Source organism: Scyliorhinus torazame, chromosome 12, assembly GCF_047496885.1.
Source record: "Scyliorhinus torazame isolate Kashiwa2021f chromosome 12, sScyTor2.1, whole genome shotgun sequence".
In the NCBI taxonomy this organism is placed as follows: domain Eukaryota; kingdom Metazoa; phylum Chordata; class Chondrichthyes; order Carcharhiniformes; family Scyliorhinidae; genus Scyliorhinus; species Scyliorhinus torazame.
The window spans coordinates 110,265,720-110,284,553 of NC_092718.1; positions in this window are offsets into that span (position 1 = coordinate 110,265,720).

Here is an 18,834-nt window from a genome sequence, read left to right on the forward strand (position 1 = left end):
TTTTAAAAAGGTGATGACTATTGCAGCCCCAAAACCTAGAAGTCCCCCGGTCACGCCATGGAAATCCTTCTGTTTATCATTAATCCCACTGAGGAGTCCTTTGTTTTTTCTTATAGTCTGTCAGGGATTGAGTCATCGATCATCATGTTTCTGACAAGAAAAACATTATAAGCATGTACATAGCGTGTACATAAAGCAAGCTATTCTTCCGTTTTTTTTGCTCTGTCTCTCAAAGCCGAAGCATTTCTATACTTCACAACACAGTCTGTCCATCGATCTCTGATGATACTTTAATTGACCAACGATACGTTCGCTCTACGCATATCAATGATTGATAAGAGTGCTACGGCACGCCTTTCTCTCTCTGCAGATAGAATTCTGCATACTTCGATCTCTCAGTTTCAGACTGTGAGATGAGTACTTTACACTCGCTGTCAGAATCTTTGCATCGATTCCATGTAAAAAATTAGAAATGTGTCCGTATGAGCGAAATCATGCTTGATGCCATGTTTCATTATTTCTCTCTTGAAATATGTTATTTCTTTTCCTGGCACTCCGTTGTTTTAGTAATTCGGCTTTCGTCGAGTAAGTAGGTGACAGATCACTTCGTCGGTAATGTTCCTCTCCACCGTTCGCCAGAACGATTGCTGTCCCTGTATCGGCTTATGACAGATTCACTGTTGTGTCCTGTCTATCAAAACAACTGTCCAACTCTACCAGTCATCAACTCTACTGTCTATCAAAACAACTGTCCAACTCTATCAATCTACGACTACTCCTCGCATGCAAAAAATTTCTTTCCTCGAATGTTTTGCATGCGAGGAGTAGTCGTAGATTGATTCATCGGCCATACATTTAAAGTAGCCGTTTCTCAAGGTTCGATACACTTCCTGATATTTTCAATCCAACTGATAGTCTTCACGAACGTGTTTTTTCAAAGTTGGTGCCAGTAAATGCTGACTTAATGTCCTCTATGTTCCAAGTATTCATTAACATAGATGTTATGCTGCACACAGGCATGCGTAATTTGATTTCATTTGACTCATAAAAATGTTTCACCCCGCCGCCCCCACCTCTGTCAGTACCTAACTCTGTTTATAATTGCATGTTTACCTGCCCTAAAATAAAAATAACCACAAGCGTATCTTTAGTAGTCTTAGCTTTGCTTATCTATGCTTTCATTTCATTTTTTTTCGAATAACTTCTGCATGTTGATTGCGATCTTTCGACCTGCAATAAATAGATATTTACCTGCGTCTCTGTCTGTTGATTTGTAGAGATTATTCTCTTCATGCTTTCTATTCTCGACTCCCTAAAATAATATTGTTTCTGTTCATTTACGTTTATCTGTGCCCCCATTTCTTCTCAGAACAAAATAATATGAACGTTGTGGTAGTCTGTGAATAGCAATATATCAATATTCTCTCAACATCTAGGATTCGCTGACTACATGTAGAATAATGCACGTGCTCGGGAGACGCAGTGGCGAGCATTGCTGCCTTATAGTGCTGCGGACCAAACTAAGATCCCGGCCCTGCGTCACTGCCTGTGTGAAGTTTATACATGCCACCCCCGTCCCCCCGTCCCCCCTGGGTCTCCGTGGGTCTCAGCCCCACGTACCAAAGATAAAGGATAGCTGAATGGTCTATGCCGAATTATCCCTTCATTTGAAAAATACATGGACGTTTTTTATTTTGGAAAAATAATAATTTATATACCAATGCTTTATTCGATCTGTCCCCGAATAAGGGCGACGCCAGTTTTTAAATTTAGTGGCGAGAATATTGGCGTTATCACAAATGGCTGAAAATGTTCAATCACCTGAACAAGTAGTGGCCGCCGTTTTTTGCTACCTTCCTGGTCCGCAGAACTACTTTGAACATTTAAGCAAGAACATTTGCGAGCGTCCCCGGTTCGACCAAAGATGCATGAAGAAATCCAATTTTTCATGAATGCCTGGCCGAATTTGCTTTTCCTTGTTTCCGTGGAAAGTAAGAGCAACCGAATGATTAATTGAAAGGAATTGGGCATTTGAAATCAAGTGTAAGAACTTTTAAAATATCGGCCTGCACAATCGAAAACACCATTAAGGAAGCACTCACTAGTCTTAAGACTTTGCTCTCGTCAAGCACAATCCAATATTTGATGCCATGATATAAGTAGCCTTTCCCCATACAATTGCCTGTCAATGACCATATCCTGCAAGGAGGATTTAAACACCGCCCCTTGACATTCAATGGCAATGTCATCGCTGAATCCTCCACAATTAACATACTGGGTGTTACCATTTACCAGAAACCGAACTGGCGTCGTCACCTTAATACTGTGCCAATAGGGCAGGTCAAATACAAGGAATCCAAAGGCGAGTAACTTATATGCTGACCCCCAAAAGCCTTTCTACCATGTAAAAAGCACAAGGCATTCATGTAAAGGAATATTCACCAATTGCCCGGATGGGTGCGGCTCCATCACACTCAAGTAGCTCGAAGGCACATAGGACAAGCAGCCCAGTTGCTGGCACCCACTTTCACAAACATTCAAACCCGCCGCCAATTCAGAACAGTGCCAGCTGTGCGTCCCATCTACAACATACAGTGCAGTGAGTCACCATGTTTTCTCAGCAGCACCTTCCAAACACACGAACACCATCACCTAGATTAGATGGAAAAGAGCAGCATATACCTGGGAACACCACCAACTGGAGGTTCCCCTCCAAGTAACTCAACCGTGACTTGCAAATCTATTGCCTTTCCTTCACTTTTGCTGAGGCAAAATGACTGGAATTCCCTCTCTAAGAAACCAGTGAGTGCACCTACAGCTCAAGGCCTACAGGGGTTCAAGAAATCAACTCAGCAATACCTTCTGAAGAGCAACTCGGGATGGGCAAAAAGTACTGGCGAAACCAGCGACGCTCACGTCCCGTAAACGAATTTTGAAAATATGTACAATTAATGTAATACTATCTATGTACCACGATGTATGTGCAGAAGTATTAACAGTTCATTTTGAAATTCAGGGCGTGTTAGATATCATGCATTGTTATGGCATTTCAAATAACAAGGAGCAAAGAACAAAGAACGAAGAACAAAGAACAATACAGCACAGGAACAGGATCAGCCATCCAAGCCTCTATCGGTCATGATACCAACCCTGGACAAAACCCTCAGCTCTTTCTTATGCCGTATCCCTCTATACCCATCCTCTGCATGTGTTTGTCAAGATGCCTTTTGAACGCCGCTTCTGTATCTGCTTCCACAAGCTCCCCTGGCAATGCGTTCCAGACACCTGCCCCCCCCTCTGCATATAACAACTGCCTTGAACATCACCTATAATCATTGCCCGACGGACCTTAAACCAATGCTGCCTCGTGACTAACCCCTCCACTCTGGAAAAGACTGCCTGCCCTTCCACTCTATCCATACCACAAATTATCTGATAGACCTCTATCAGGTCACCATTCAACCTCCGCCTTACTAATGAAAATAGTCCGAGTTCATCCAGCCTGTCCAGATAGCTAACACCCTCAAGAGCAGGCAACATCCTGGTATACCTCCTGTGCTCGCTCTCCAGAGCATCCACATCCAAGCCCCTATCACTAATTGAGTCCCAATCAACATAGGGGAAATCAAAGTCCCCCACCACAACAACCCTATTACTTTTGCATCTATCCAAAATCTCTCTACCTATCTGCTCCTCTATCTCTGGCTGGCAATTCGGGGGTTGTAATAAACGCCCAACATTGCGATTGTCCCTTCCTGTTCTCGGGCTCTACTCAGATTGACTCACTGTATGAGCCCTCCAAGGTGTCCTCCCGCAGGACGGCTATATTATTCTCCTGAACGAGTAATGCTACCCGCAATCCTTTTTACATACCCCTCTATCTATGCTGAAACATCAAGATCCTCCAGCGTTCTGCTGCCAATCCTGCATTCCTTTAACCATGTTTCTGTGATAGTCACAACATCGTAGTTCCAAGTTGACAATCGTTAACTCAGTGAAGACATTTTTACCATGCGAAAGTCTGTGTCATTAGTTGACTAAACATTTAGTCATTACCGGCAGTCTAAACTGATGCGAACCACTTTGGCCAACCTCCTCTTGCATCCAATTAATTGCGCCGAGGTCACACCCAAAAAACTGCGATGGATGCATGACAAGAATATCTACCTGGATTCTTAATGATTCTGAGGTTGGTCCAGGCTAATGCATTTTCTATATATTATGTTAATGGCGCACAGCATTATTGTAATATATGTGACATTAGTAGACATTGCATGCTGTTTCAATTGATTATCTCATGCTGTGTATGCAATTTGCACCAAACTTGGGCGCATTAATGCATTGCATAGATTGGTATCAACCATATTGCTTCGTAGAGCACGGGCTCAAAAGTATGTAAATACTCTGATGAGAACATTCCTCACTGGAACCTGTTTTTAATGGGTTTCTTCTGAATTTTTATCAACGATCCACAGTTCCAACAAAATCAACAATAAAAATCGCTCGTGACCAGTACAATCCATGCGCCTTATATGGTTGCATTTCATACCAAAATACAATATCTTTCTTAAGCCAAAATCGAAGCCAACCTCCCATGGAGATTCCAAATTGCATTAATTGCCTAAGTTCTGCATCACTGCCAAGTTTTTTGAAAGTAACTCAAATCCCAGATAGAATCTGAAGGAGGAGTGCCAAAGAATGACTGTCTTGCCACGTCCTACCAGACCACATGCTATTCTTCCAAAGTCCCTTTCAAGAAATGGGCCTAAATTGAACTTGTTGCTTTGTACAATTATTGCATAAATCGTTAATTTCCGAAGAACAACATATTTTCTTCCAAGTTATTTTCCCTCTGCTCTATTTCGTGCAATGAACTATACTTTGCTCTCTGTTCTTCTCATCTGCACGTGAAACTTAATTGCGTTCAATCACATAAAAAATGGATCCTGCATATTTATTTTGACAATAAATGACCCAACTCAAACTGTGTTGTATAAGATCGGCCATTGCAAGGTAAGTGGACTATTCTGTGTTAATTAGAACATAAGAACTAGGAGCAAGAGTAGGCCATTTGGCCCTTCGAGCCTGTTTAGCCATACAATGAGATCATGGCTGATCTATTGTGGACTCAGTTCCGCTTTCCAGCCCGAATACCATAACCCTTTATTCATTTATTCTTTAAAAAACGATCTATCTTTATCTTGAAAACATTTAACGAAGTAGCCTCAACTGCTCCACTGATCAGGGCATTCCATAGATTCACAGGTCTTTGGGAGAAGAGGTTCCTCCTATGCTCAGTTTTAAATCTACTTCCCCGTTTTTCGAGGCAATGCCTCCTATTTCTGCTTTCACCCGCCAATGGAGTCAACCTCCGTGCATCTCTCGTATCTATTGCATTCATAATTTATATCTTTCTATAAGCTCTCCCCGTATCCTTCTAAATCCCAATGAGTACTGTCCCAGTCTATTCAAACTCTCTCCTCGCAATTCAAACCCTCAACTCTTGGATTAACCTGATGAATCTCCTCTGCACGCCCTCCAGCGCTAGTACGTCCTTTCTCAGGTAAGGAGACCAAAACTGAACTTGATACTCCAGGTGTGGCCACACAAACATCTTATACAGTAGCAGCATAACCTCCCTGGTCTTAAACTCCATCCTTCGAGCAAAGAACAAAGAACAAAGAAATGTACAGCACAGGAACAGGCCCTTCGGCCCTCCAAGCCCGTGCCGACCATACTGCCCGACTAAACTACAATCTTCTACACTTCCTGGGTCCGTATCCTTCTATTCCCATCCTATTCATATATTTGTCAAGATGCCCCTTAAATGTCCCTATCGTCCCTGCCTCCACTACCTCCTCCGGTAGTGAGTTCCAGGCACCCACTACCCTCTGCGTAAAAAAACTTGCCTCGTACATCTACTCTAAACTTTGCCCCTCTCACCTTAAACCTATGCCCCCTAGTAATTGACCCCTCTACCCTGGGGAAAAGCCTCTGACTATCCACTCTGTCTATGCCCCTCATAATTTTGTATACCTCTATCAGGTCGCCCCTCAACCTCCTTCGTTCCAGTGAGAACAAACCGAGTTTATTCAATCGCTCCTCATAGCTTATGCCCTCCATACCAGGCAACATTCTGGTAAATCTCTTCTGCAGCCTCTCTAAAGCCTCCACATCCTTCTGGTAGTGTGGCGACCAGAATTGAACACTATACTCCAAGTGTGGCCTAACTAAGGTTCTATACAGCTGCAACATGACTTGCCAATTCTTATACTCAATGCCCCGGCCAATGAAGGCAAGCATGCCGTATGCCTTCTTGACTACCTTCTCCACCTGTGTAGCCCCTTTCAGTGATCTGTGGACCTGTACTCCTAGAACTCTTTGACTTTCAATACTCTTGAGGGTTCTACCATTCACTGTATATTCCCTACCTGCATTAGCCCTTCCAAAATGCATTACCTCACATTTGTCCAGGTTAAACTCCATCTGCCATCTCTCCGCCCAAGTCTCCAGACAATCTAAATCCTGCTGTATCCTCAGACAGTCCTCATCGCTATCCGCAATTCCACCAACCTTTGTGTCGTCTGCAAACTTACTAATCAGACCAGTTACATTTTCCTCCAAATCATTTATATATACTACAAAGAGCAAAGGTCCCAGCACTGATCCCTGTGGAACACCACTGGTCACAGCCCTCCAATTAGAAAAGCATCCCTCCATTGCTACCCTCTGCCTTCTATGGCCTAGCCAGTTCTGTATCCACCTTGCCAGTTCACCCCTGATCCCGTGTGACTTCACCTTTTGTACGAGTCTACCATGAGGGACCTTGTCAAAGGCCTTACTGAAGTCCATATAGACAACATCTACTGCCCTACCTGCATCAATCATCTGAGTGACCTCCTCGAAAAACTCTATCAAGTTAGTGAGACACGACCTCCCCTTCACAAAACCGTGCTGCCTCTCACTTATACGTCCATTTGCTTCCAAATGGGAGTAGATCCTGTCTCGAAGAATTCTCTCCAGTAATTTCCCTACCACTGAAGTAAGGCTCACCGGCCTGTAGTTCCCGGGATTATCCCTGCCACCCTTCTTAAACAGAGGAACAACATTGGCTATTCTCCAGTCCTCCGGGACATCCCCTGAAGACAGCGAGGATCCAAAGATTTCTGTCAAGGCCACAGCAATTTCCTCTCCAGCCTCCTTCAGTATTCTGGGGTAGATCCCATCCGGCCCTGGGGACTTATCTACCTTAATATTTTTTAAGACACCCAACACCTCGTCTTTTTGGATCACAATGTGACCCAGGCTATCTACACCCCCTTCTCCAGACTCAACATCTACCAATTCCTTCTCTTTGGTGAATACTGATGCAAAGTATTCATTTAGTACCTCGCCCATTTCCTCTGGCTCCACACAAAGATTCCCTTGCCTATCCTTCAGTGGGCCAACCCTTTCCCTGGCTACCCTCTTGCTTTTTATGTAAGTGTAAAAAGCCTTGGGATTTTCCTTAACCCTATTTGCCAATGACTTTTCATGACCCCTTCTAGCCCTCCTGACTCCTTGCTTAAGTTCCTTCCTACTTTCCTTATATGCCACACAGGCTTCGTCTGTTCCCAGCCTTTTAGCCCTGACAAATGCCTCCTTTTTCTTTTTGACGAGGCCTACAATATCACTCGTCATCCAAGGTTCCCGAAAATTGCCGTATTTATCTTTCTTCCTCACAGGAACATGCCTGTCCTGTATTCCTTTCAACTGACACTTGAAAGCCTCCCACATGTCAGATGTTGATTTGCCCTCAAACATCCGCCCCCAATCTATGTTCTTCAGTTCCCGCCTAATATTGTTATAATTAGCCTTCCCCCAATTTAGCACATTCATCCTCGGACCACTCTTATCCTTGTCCACCAGTACTTTAAAACTTACTGAATTGTGGTCACTGTTACCGAAATGCTCCCCTACTGAAACATCTACCACCTGGCCGGGCTCATTCCCCAATACCAGGTCCAGTACCGCCCCTTCCCTAGTTGGACTGTCTACATATTGTTTTAAGAAGCCCTCCTGGATGCTCCTTACAAACTCTGCCCCGTCTAAGCCCCTGGCACTAAGTGAGTCCCAGTCAATATTGGGGAAGTTGAAGTCTCCCATCACCACAACCCTGTTGTTTTTACTCTTTTCCAAAATCTGTCTACCTATCTGCTCCTCTATCTCTCGCTGGCTGTTGGGAGGCCTGTAGTATACCCCCAACATTGTGACTGCACCCTTCTTATTCCTGATCTCTACCCATATAGCCTCACTGCCCTCTGAGGTGTCCTCTCGCTGTATAGCTGTGATACTCTCCTGAACAAGTAGCGCAACTCCGCCTCCCCTTTTACATCCCCCTCTATCCCGCCTGAAACATCTAAATCCTGGAACGTTTAGCTGCCAATCCTGCCCTTCCCTCAACCAGGTCTCTGTAATGGCAACAACATCATAGTTCCAAGTAGTAATCCAAGCTCTAAGTTCATCTGCCTTACCCGTAATGCTCCTTGCATTAAAACATATGCACTTCAGGCCACCAGACCCGCTGTGTTCAGCAACTTCTCCCCGTCTGCGCTGCCTCAGAGCCACACTGTCCCTATTCCCTAGTTCTCCCTCAATGCTCTCACCTTCTGACCTATTGCTCCCGTGCCCACCCCCCTGCCATACTAGTTTAAACCCTCCCGTGTGACACTAGCAAACCTCGCGGCCAGGATATTTATGCCTCTCCGGTTTAGATGCAAACCGTCCATCTTATACAGGTCACACCTGCCCCGGAAGAGCTCCCAGTGGTCCAGGTAACAGAAACCCTCCCTCCTACACCAGCTGTTTAGCCACGTGTTTGTCTGCTCTATCTTCCTATTTCTAGCCTCACTGGCACGTGGCACAGGGAGTAATCCCGAGATTACAACCCTCGAGGTCCTGTCTTTTAACTTTCTGCCTAGCTCCCTGAACTCCTGCTGCAGGACCTCATGCCCCTTCCTGCCTATGTCATTAGTACCAATATGTACAACGACCTCTGCCTGTTTGCCCTCCCCCTTCAGGATTCCCTCTACCCGTTCGGAGACATCCTGGACCCTGGCACCAGGGAGGCAACATACCATCCTGGAGTCTCTTTCACGTCCACAGAAGCGCCTATCTGTGCCCCTGACTATAGAGTCCCCTATAACTATTACTCTTCTGCGCTTTGACCCTCCCTTCTGAACATCAGAGCCAGCCGTGGTGCCACTGCTCTGGCTGCTGCTGTTTTCCCCTGATAGGCTATCCCCCCCGACAGTATCCAAAGGGGTATATCTGTTCGAGAGGGGGACAACCACAGGGGATTCCTGCACTGACTGCCTGCCCTTTCTGGTGGTCACCCATTTCTCTGCCTGCACCTTGGGTGTGACCACACTTACATAACTGCGATCTATGACGCTTTCCGCCACCTGCATGCTCCTAAGTGCATCCAATTGCTGCTCCAACCGAACCATGCGGTCTGTGAGGAGCTGCAGTTGGGTGCACTTTCTGCAGATGAAGCCATCCGGGACGCTGGAAGCCTCCCGGACCTGCCACATCTCACAGTCAGAGCACAGCACCCCTCTAACTGACATTGCGTCAATTAATTAAAATTAAAATTTGTCTCTTTTTTTTTTAAATACTTTTTTTAAATTTCAAAGTTACTGTCAACTATCTGTTTCCTAGCACTAGATTTCTAATAGAAATGCGATAGCCAACTATAATATTCTCCGATCTCTGGCTTAGATATCCTCTAAATTATAATTAAGTTATTATGTTTAATTAGTTCCCAAATACTCAAAAAAATTTAGGTTAGAATCCCAACCAGCCACTCAGGTCACAGCTTTTCTGTGATGTCACTTCAGTTTCCCCCCGACACACACAATTTGAAAAACAGGTATAAAAGTAAAAATCACTTGCTTACCTTCTGAGATGTTCTCAGGTTCTCTCGCTGACAGAGACTGCTCCTCCACCTCCAATCCTTGACCTGCACAATGCTAATAATATAATATAATATGGCACTTACCTTACACCAATGGGTCTTATTCTTAGGTTAGAGGAGGAGGGCGGGTGGGAGACACTACACGTGTAGTGTCTCGGGTTTCCTCTCCACCGAATTTATTGGTTGGGGGCGGGGGGGGACTTGCCAGAGGTCGAACTTCCGGTTCCCGCCGAAATCCAAAGGGCTGCTCCTGTAAAGGTAAGTGCTTTTAAACTAACTACTCACCTCCCAGAAGGCCCCTGCGCACCGCTGCCGCCGAAATCCAAAGGGCTGCTCCTGTAAAGGTAAGTGCTTTTAAATTCACTACTCACCTCCAAGAAGGCCCCTGCGCACCGCTGCCGCCGAAATCCAAAGGGCTGCTCCTGTAAAGGTAAGTGCTTTTAAACTAACTACTCACCTCCCAGAAGGCCCCTGCGCACCGCTGCCGCCGAAATCCAAAGGGCTGCTCCTGTAAAGGTAAGTGCTTTTAAACTAACTACTCACCTCCCAGAAGGCCCCTGCGCACCGCTGCCGCCGAAATCCAAAGGGCTGCTCCTGTAAAGGTAAGTGCTTTTAAATTCACTACTCACCTCCAAGAAGGCCCCTGCGCACCGCTGCCGCCGAAATCCAAAGGGCTGCTCCTGTAAAGGTAAGTGCTTTTAAACTAACTACTCACCTCCCAGAAGGCCCCTGCGCACCGCTGCCGCCGAAATCCAAAGGGCTGCTCCTGTAAAGGTAAGTGCTTTTAAATTCACTACTCACCTCCAAGAAGGCCCCTGCGCACCGCTGCCGCCGAAATCCAAAGGGCTGCTCCTGGAAAGGTAAGTGCTTTTAAACTAACTACTCACCTCCCCAGAAGGCCCCTGCGCACCGCTGCCGCCGAAATCCAAAGGGCTGCTCCTGTAAAGGTAAGTGCTTTTAAATTCACTACTCACCTCCAAGAAGGCCCCTGCGCACCGCTGCCGCCGAAATCCAAAGCAATTAAGGATACAATTCCATTCGCCTTGTGAATCACCTGCTGCATCGGTAGATCATCTTTTTGCGACCCAGGCACGTGGACACCCAGGTCCTTCTGCACAGCAGGATGTTTAAATCGTTTGTCATTTAAATAGTAAGCCCTTTTGCTGTAATTATCCCTTCCCTTTCAACGTAGCGTTTAAGCACATTCACATGACACACTCGGTGAGTCTTCTTTCCATCTGGTCTTTTTACCACATAATTCACCGCACTTAATTTCCTTTCAATCTGATAAGGCCCACAAAACCCTGCTTATAAAGGTTAACCTACCACAGGTAACAATACTAATACTTTATCTCCACTGGCAACACTACGAATTTTGGATTTCTTGTCCGCCAGCCGTTTCATCACATTTTGTGCAAGTTTTAAATGTTGTCCAGCCAATTCACCTGCTCTATTTAGTCATTCCCTAAAAATTGACACGTAATCCAATAATGCAATTTCTGTATTCTCACTCACAAATCTTTCCTCAATCAATTTAAGTGGTCGTCTTACCTCTTGACCAAAAATTAGTTCAGAAGGACTACATTTGGTTGACTCATTAGTTGCATCGCTAATTGCAAACAGTACGAATGGAAGTCCTTTATCCCAATCATCTCGATAATCTTGACAATAAGCCCTCAAAATTGTATTTAATGTCTGATGCCATCTTTCTAAAGCTCCCTGCGATTCTGGATGGTACGCAGTTGATTTAAATTGTTTCATTCCTAAGCTATCCGTAACTTCTTTGAATAACCTTGAGGTAAAATGTCATCCTTGATCCGATTGTATTCCTGTCGGGAGTCCATGTCGAGTAAAGAATTGAAGTAACTCCTCCACAATATTTGTAGCTGTAATATTACGTACTGGAATGACCTGTGGAAGCCTAGTAGACACATCCATTATCACCAAAAGATGTTGATTCTCATTTTTCGTTTTAGGTAGCGGTCTGACATAATTAATTAGGACCCTTGTAAAGGTTCCTCAAATGCTGGAATGGGTATTAAGGGCGCTGGCCTGAGGTTTTCCTGTCACTTGACATGCGTGACATGATTGACAAAATTTAAATACATCTTTATGTAGTCCAGGCCAATAAAAATGTTTTTGGAATTTAGCTTCAGTTTTCCTTTTTCCCAAATGACCACTCACAGGTACTTCATATGTAACTCGCAATAACCGCCTTTCTATACCCGACAGGCAATAGTACTTGATGAACGTCTGCCCACTTTTCATCCAATTGCATATGTAAAAGTCTCCCGTTTCTCATCAAGACATCACGTTTAGAGCAGCACGGTGGCGCAGTGATAGCACTGCAGTCTCATGGCGCCGAGGTGTCAGGTTCAATCCCGGCTCTGGGCCACTGTCCGTGTGGAGTTTGCACATTCTTCCCGTGTTACGTGGGTTTCACCCCCCCCCCCTCACAACCAACGATGTGCAAAGTAGGTGGATTGAACACGCTAAATTGCCCCTTAAATGGAATAAATGAACCGGGTACTCTGCATTTAAAAACAAAGAAATATATCACTTTTACGGTAATAACATTCTGGTATACACTCTGATTCCTCTTCCATGTATGCTTTCTGATACCTCGGTTTTATTTCCATATCTTTCTGTTGTAACTCCGCCAATTTTCTTCAACTAAAAATACCCGCCTCATCCTCCACCTGTTCTTGTTCTTTTTCAACCATCTGATCATAAATCGTTTCAGGTAATTGCACTTCAACTTCATCTTCATTCTTCAATTTCTCCTCTTGTCTTAACCTGTGATTTTGCGATCTTGTTACTACACAATCCGGAGAATTCCCAGGATATTCGTTCTTTAACACTTCAGTTGTCTGATTTTCCACTGGCTTATCAACCACAGTAGGCAGCACTCCCACTTGCGATCCAGCTATATCATTCCCCAAGATTAACTGTATTCCTGGACAAGATAGTTTCTCTCTTACTCCTACTACCACTACACGACTCTTCACTGGACTTTCCAACCTTACCTTATATAATGGAACGCTACTCCTCTCACGCCGAATTCCACACATATTCACCTTTTCTCTCAATATTCTTCCCAAACGGCATAACTCCTCATCACTTACCATTAAAGATTGACTAGCTCTCGTATCTCTGAAAATTGTGACGTCTTTACTTGCTCCTCCTGATACACATGAGTAAACTTTACCCACACAAGTAAATTATTTAAAGAGATCTGGCACCTGCTGATCAATCACATCATGATCAGGCTGTACAATCTTTTGCACCTCCTTCACTTCACTTGGGCTTTCCTTTACCACTTTAGCCATCCCCACTATCTTATCCTGATTTACTATATCCGTCTTCCCAGTGCTTTTCTTCAACCTCCAACACTGTGACTTTACATGGCCTAGATTATTACAATGAAAACATTTGTCATTTTTCATGTATCTTCCACCCTCCTGGATTCCTTTTTTAATCTGAGGTACACTCTCCTTTTTATCTTCCAGACGATCACCTTTACCTTACCACTTGAGTATTTCTCATCTCTCCAGTTTATATCCCTCACAGGTGAAACTGATATCGGATTTATGAACTAATTCATAATCATTTGCCATCTGTGCTGCTAATCTCACAGTTTTAACCCTCTGCTCTTCCACATGAATTCTCACTGCATCAGGAATTGGATTTTTAAACTCCTCCAAAAGTAAAATTTCTCTGAGAGCTCCATACGTTTTGTATATTTTCAAAGCCCTTATCCACCTGTCAAAATGACTGTTTGCTCCTTTCAAACACCATGTATGTTTGACCAAATTCTTTCCTTAAATTTCTAAACCTTTGGCTGTAGGCTTCAGGCACTAGTCCATATGCACCGAAGATGAATGTTTTCACCTCCTCATACGTCCCAGATACCTCCTCCGGTAGTGATGCAAACACTTCACTTGCCCTACCTACCAGCGTTGTTTGAATCAGTAATATCCACGTGTCCTGCGGCCATTTCATTTGTTTACGTACCTTCTCAAATGAAATGAAAAGGGCATCCACTCCCTTCTCGTCAAACCTTGGCAATGCTTGGACATATTTAAATAGCCTTCAACAATGACGCTCTTTCTCACTATCCTCCAACTGTACGTTTCCCTTTACATCTGCCAATTTTAACTGACTGTTACGTTTCAGAGCCATTTTCTGAAGTTCAAACTCTCTCTCTTTTTTCCTTTCCTCTCTATCTCTTTCTTTTAGTTCTGCTGGGACTATTCTTTCTCTGTTTCTCTCTACTCTCTCCATTTATTTTCCCCGATCTGTATCTCCCTTTCTCTTTCTTTTTCTCTCATTGCATATTCAAGCTGCTTTAATTCTTTTTCATGTTCAAGTTGCTTAATCTGCAATTGGATCTTTGCCCTTTCTCATGACTCAGACTGTATGTCAGGCAACTTTAAATGCTTAGACACCGCCATAAATGCCACATCTTTTCGCATTTTGTCAGGTAATGTTAACTGCAATGTTTTTGCCAAATATAACCATCTGCTTTTAGTCTTTGTCCGTACTGTACTGCGTGAGACCGTCTCCACCCCCAAAAACCGCTGAGCCTCTGAAAGAGACAATGTCCACAACCCACTCCCCAGTTATACAAGGATACCACACCTGAAAGGCAACCACAATATGCCCACCCCTCACTGTGTTTAAGTTCACTAATCCAATCCAATAGATAGAATTTTAACCCCCTCGATCCCCCAATATGTTATGGGTCAGGGTTTAGAGACCTCAAAGTGTATCATGGAGTTCACCAACTTTTAATAGATTGTGGCATCGGGGGGGCACACGGCCCACTTTACAGGTGTGGTACAGCAGAAATGGAAAAACGGATTTTTCAAAGCAAAACAATGTTTATTCTCTGAACTCAATTTAACCATTTTAAATCGTACAATGAACCAATTTAGCAACCATCAATTCAAACACAACCCCCAAAGAATACAACACAAAGTAATTCGTAAGCTGTCCTTTTAAAATTCAGAAGACTTTAAAAAACACCTTTTAACAAGAGCACGTTAGATTTACATTCACTGCTGAGAACATTTATAATTCTGAATTCACCAAAGGGTCAAGAGATGGTATTTTCAGGGCAGAGAGTTCAACAGTACACCTGCTCTGTTTGGCTTCAGCTCCAACACTGAAAACGAAACTATAGCTCACCCTGCAGCAAACTGCCTAAAACGAAAGAAAAAAGCTGACAGGCAGCCCAGCTCCACCCACTCTCTGACATCACTGCAGTAATAAACACCTATTTCTTAAAGGTACTCTCACTACAGATACTTATGTCCACACCCATTCAAAAACAACCATTTCTTAAAGGTACTCTCCATGACAATCGATGTAAATTGTGAACAACTATGGGTCCAAGACGGATCCCCGAAGGACACCACTAGCTACCAACTAGAGAAACACCAATTAATCCCCAAACTCTATCCATGCTACTACTTTACCCGTAACGCCATGCACCGTTGTCTTATGCAGCAAGCTTTTGTGTGGCACCTTGTCAAAAGCTTTCTGGAATTCCATATATACGACATGCATTGACTCCCCGCTGTCTACCGCATCTGTAATGTGCACAAAAAATTCCCCAAGAGGGCAGCACGGTGGCGCAGTGGTTAGCATTGCTGCCTGACGGCGCCGAGTTCCCAGATACGATCCCGCCTCTGGGTCACTGGCTCTGGCGTGTGGTGTTTGCGCAATATCCCCGTGTTTGCGCGTGTTTCGCCTCCACAACCCAAAGATGTGCAGGTTAGGTGGATTGGCCACGCTTAATTGCCCCTTCATTGGAAAATGTGAATTGGGTATTATCTATTTATTTTAAAAAATCCCTTATAATAGTTAGGCACGATCTGCTCTTTATGGATCCATACCGTGTCGATCTTATGGGACAATTTACATCCAGATGCCTCTCTATTTCTTCCTTGATAATAGATTCCAGCATCTTCCCTACTACTGAAGTTAAGCTAACTCACCTTTCATGAACCACTTTTTGCGACATCCTTTTTAAAACACTAGTGTCACGTTTGCTAATTTCCAATCCGCCGGGACCACCCCAGAGTCTCGTGAATTTTGGTAAATTATTACGCGTGTATTTGTAATTTCCCTAGCCATCTCTTTTAGTACGTTGGGATGTATTCAATCGGGGCCAGGAGATGTGTCTACCTTTACCTTCCCCATCACTACCTCGTTAGTCATAACAATAATCGCCTGGCTCTCACCTGTCATAGCATCATTTACCTCAGCCACGGGCATGTTCATTTTGTCTTCCATTGTGAAGACCGACCCAAAAAAACTGTTCAGTTCCTCAGCCATTTCCTAAATCCCCCATTATTAAATCTCACTTCTCAACCTCCAAAGGACCAATCAACGTTCTTCGATCCTGCTGTATGTATCTGTTTTGAAAATTGACAGTTTTCCATGGGTCCTTTCTATTCTAAGACTCCAAATTTCAGTGCCTGTTGATTAAATAAAATACGCTGAATTGCATTGTCATTTTTCTGCTTGAAGACATGCATCTATATTTGTTTATAACTTAATGATTTCCCATGATGGGTTGGAGAGCTGTAACGGGTTACAAAACATGACGTGTATTGGCAAATATTCGACATCTGCACAATGAAGTGATAAAGAGCAAGGTCTTCACATTTGCAAAATCAGTAGCAAAATATCGACGAATTAAAGAAAGATAAAACGGCGAACTGGTGATTCAAACGCATTTTCTTATCTCTCAGTTGAATTACATGTTATTGTCATGGCGCCAGCGGAATTGATGAAGGCATGGCACAGATGTTACTGTTGTTTCAAAGTATGAAAGTAAAGTAAAACCGCCATTGTCCCACATGAATATACGCTGCTTTCCCTTTTGTGGGGGAGAGATGACTGGTGTTGATTTAACCTGCCAATCCCCACAGATTAAGCCTGAGGCATGTTTGAGAAGGCTGTGCCTTGATTGTATGCAAACATAAAAAAGAACTTTCACTGCAGGTAGTTGCTGCCTAACGAGGCAAGGATTGTTGTGCTTTTTAGAGATTTGGTTTATTTTTTCTAAATATTCTCAGGCATTTGAGACATCATCATTGCAAAGCGAGCTGTATGGGCTTTATCATCTGCTTGCAAACACACGTTCAAATGTGTTGTACTGTGACGATGGCAACATGAAACAATTATATACGCATTTTTGGAAGCATGTGAATTTTGAAGAGGGCATAGGATTAATTTTGGCAGATATTTCTCCTTCTGCATGAGATTGCAACTATTGGACACAAATAAATTATTATCAGAACGATAATGAAGTAATTCATTTTGTCGTAAATGGCAGGCATTCGGATGGAACGCTTTTCCGCAGAAAGCGATGGATTAACGTCACTGAGATACTAATAATATTTATTGTTACAAGTAGGCTTACATTTACACTGCAATGAAGTAACAACCATAGAAGATATTTTTTATCATAAAGATGGGAGCAAAGAATTATCGAGGCAAACAGAAAAGACCAATGGAAAGTGCAATCAGATCGGTCATGATATTATCGAATGGAAAAACAGTATCGAAGATCCAAAATGCCGACTAATGTTTCCCAGGCAAATATTTTTGTCAACGTTTCTGGAAAATACAGTATTTTCTCGACTGGAATATTATCCCAATATCCTAATGCACATTTGATGAGTGCCCTTTCGCTATTTTTTATGTATTTTAAATGGGGCAAAATGGTCATTCATCAAGATTTGTACCTCCCGATCATGTATTCGTGCTTTTAGTCACCTTCTGTGACACTCCGAGACAGATTAATATTATGTAGATACGAACTGTGAAAAGTATGGACTATTTGTCAATGAATGTGTTTAATTGTAACATATGATCTTATTTTATCATGAAGTGCCAAGCCTAGGATTCGTCTTATTTTGCTTTGATCCAAAATAACTGGGATATTCGGCGAATTGTACTTAGTCCACTTGATATTATGAAACGTTTACTGCGCTGAAACGAGCCCAACCATGTGGCATGTCATCATAGCAACAGCAAAACTGGCGATTTGTTCAGCATTGGACTCGTTCGTTCCAAAGCTTTTTTCTTGCAGCTAAAGCAGTGGTGGAACTACAAATCTGCGCAGACTTATACGTGTTTCCTTATACTTTATACATTGGGGAAACATTTTCAAACTCTGCTATCTGCAAATATCAATCAGTCCTTGCCGAATATTCTCAACGACAAGTTCCATATTTACTCTGGTTGAGCACAGAGCTACATTTGGACCATGACTGTCAAATATGCACCAGCATTTAACTTTCAGCCCAAGTTTCCGATATTTATGTCCATACATTCCTTGCAATTAATAAGTAGGAAGATAATCGTCATTGCTTTTACCTGAGATGAAAGCATCCATGCCCAATTTTACAGAGCAAATCGAAAAAGTGTCACAACCATTTTGCAATTACCCTCCAAAGTCTTCTTATTTTCTATGGTATGGTGAAAGGAGAAACAATATACATATATATATATATGAAATTGATTTCGATTGGGAAAGCACAGCATCTGGGTGACAAAAGCAAACACACATCCGTTACTGCATTGTCATTACCCAACATGTCCTTATTAGTTTAAGCACCAGCTCAGTTGTTTGTGATTTGCTGCGGCCACCACAATCGTTTAATTCATGTCTGAAAATATATTCTACCCTTCATCCCTCCCTTGCTCTTTCGAATAACATAAGAATCGGGAGCACGATTAGGCCAATGGAACCCACGGGGTTGTTCCACCATTAAATGCGATAATGGCTGATCTAATTTCCACCTCTATTTAATTTTCCAGCCCATTCCTCATATCCCTTAAAAACGTTTCTAATCTAAAAT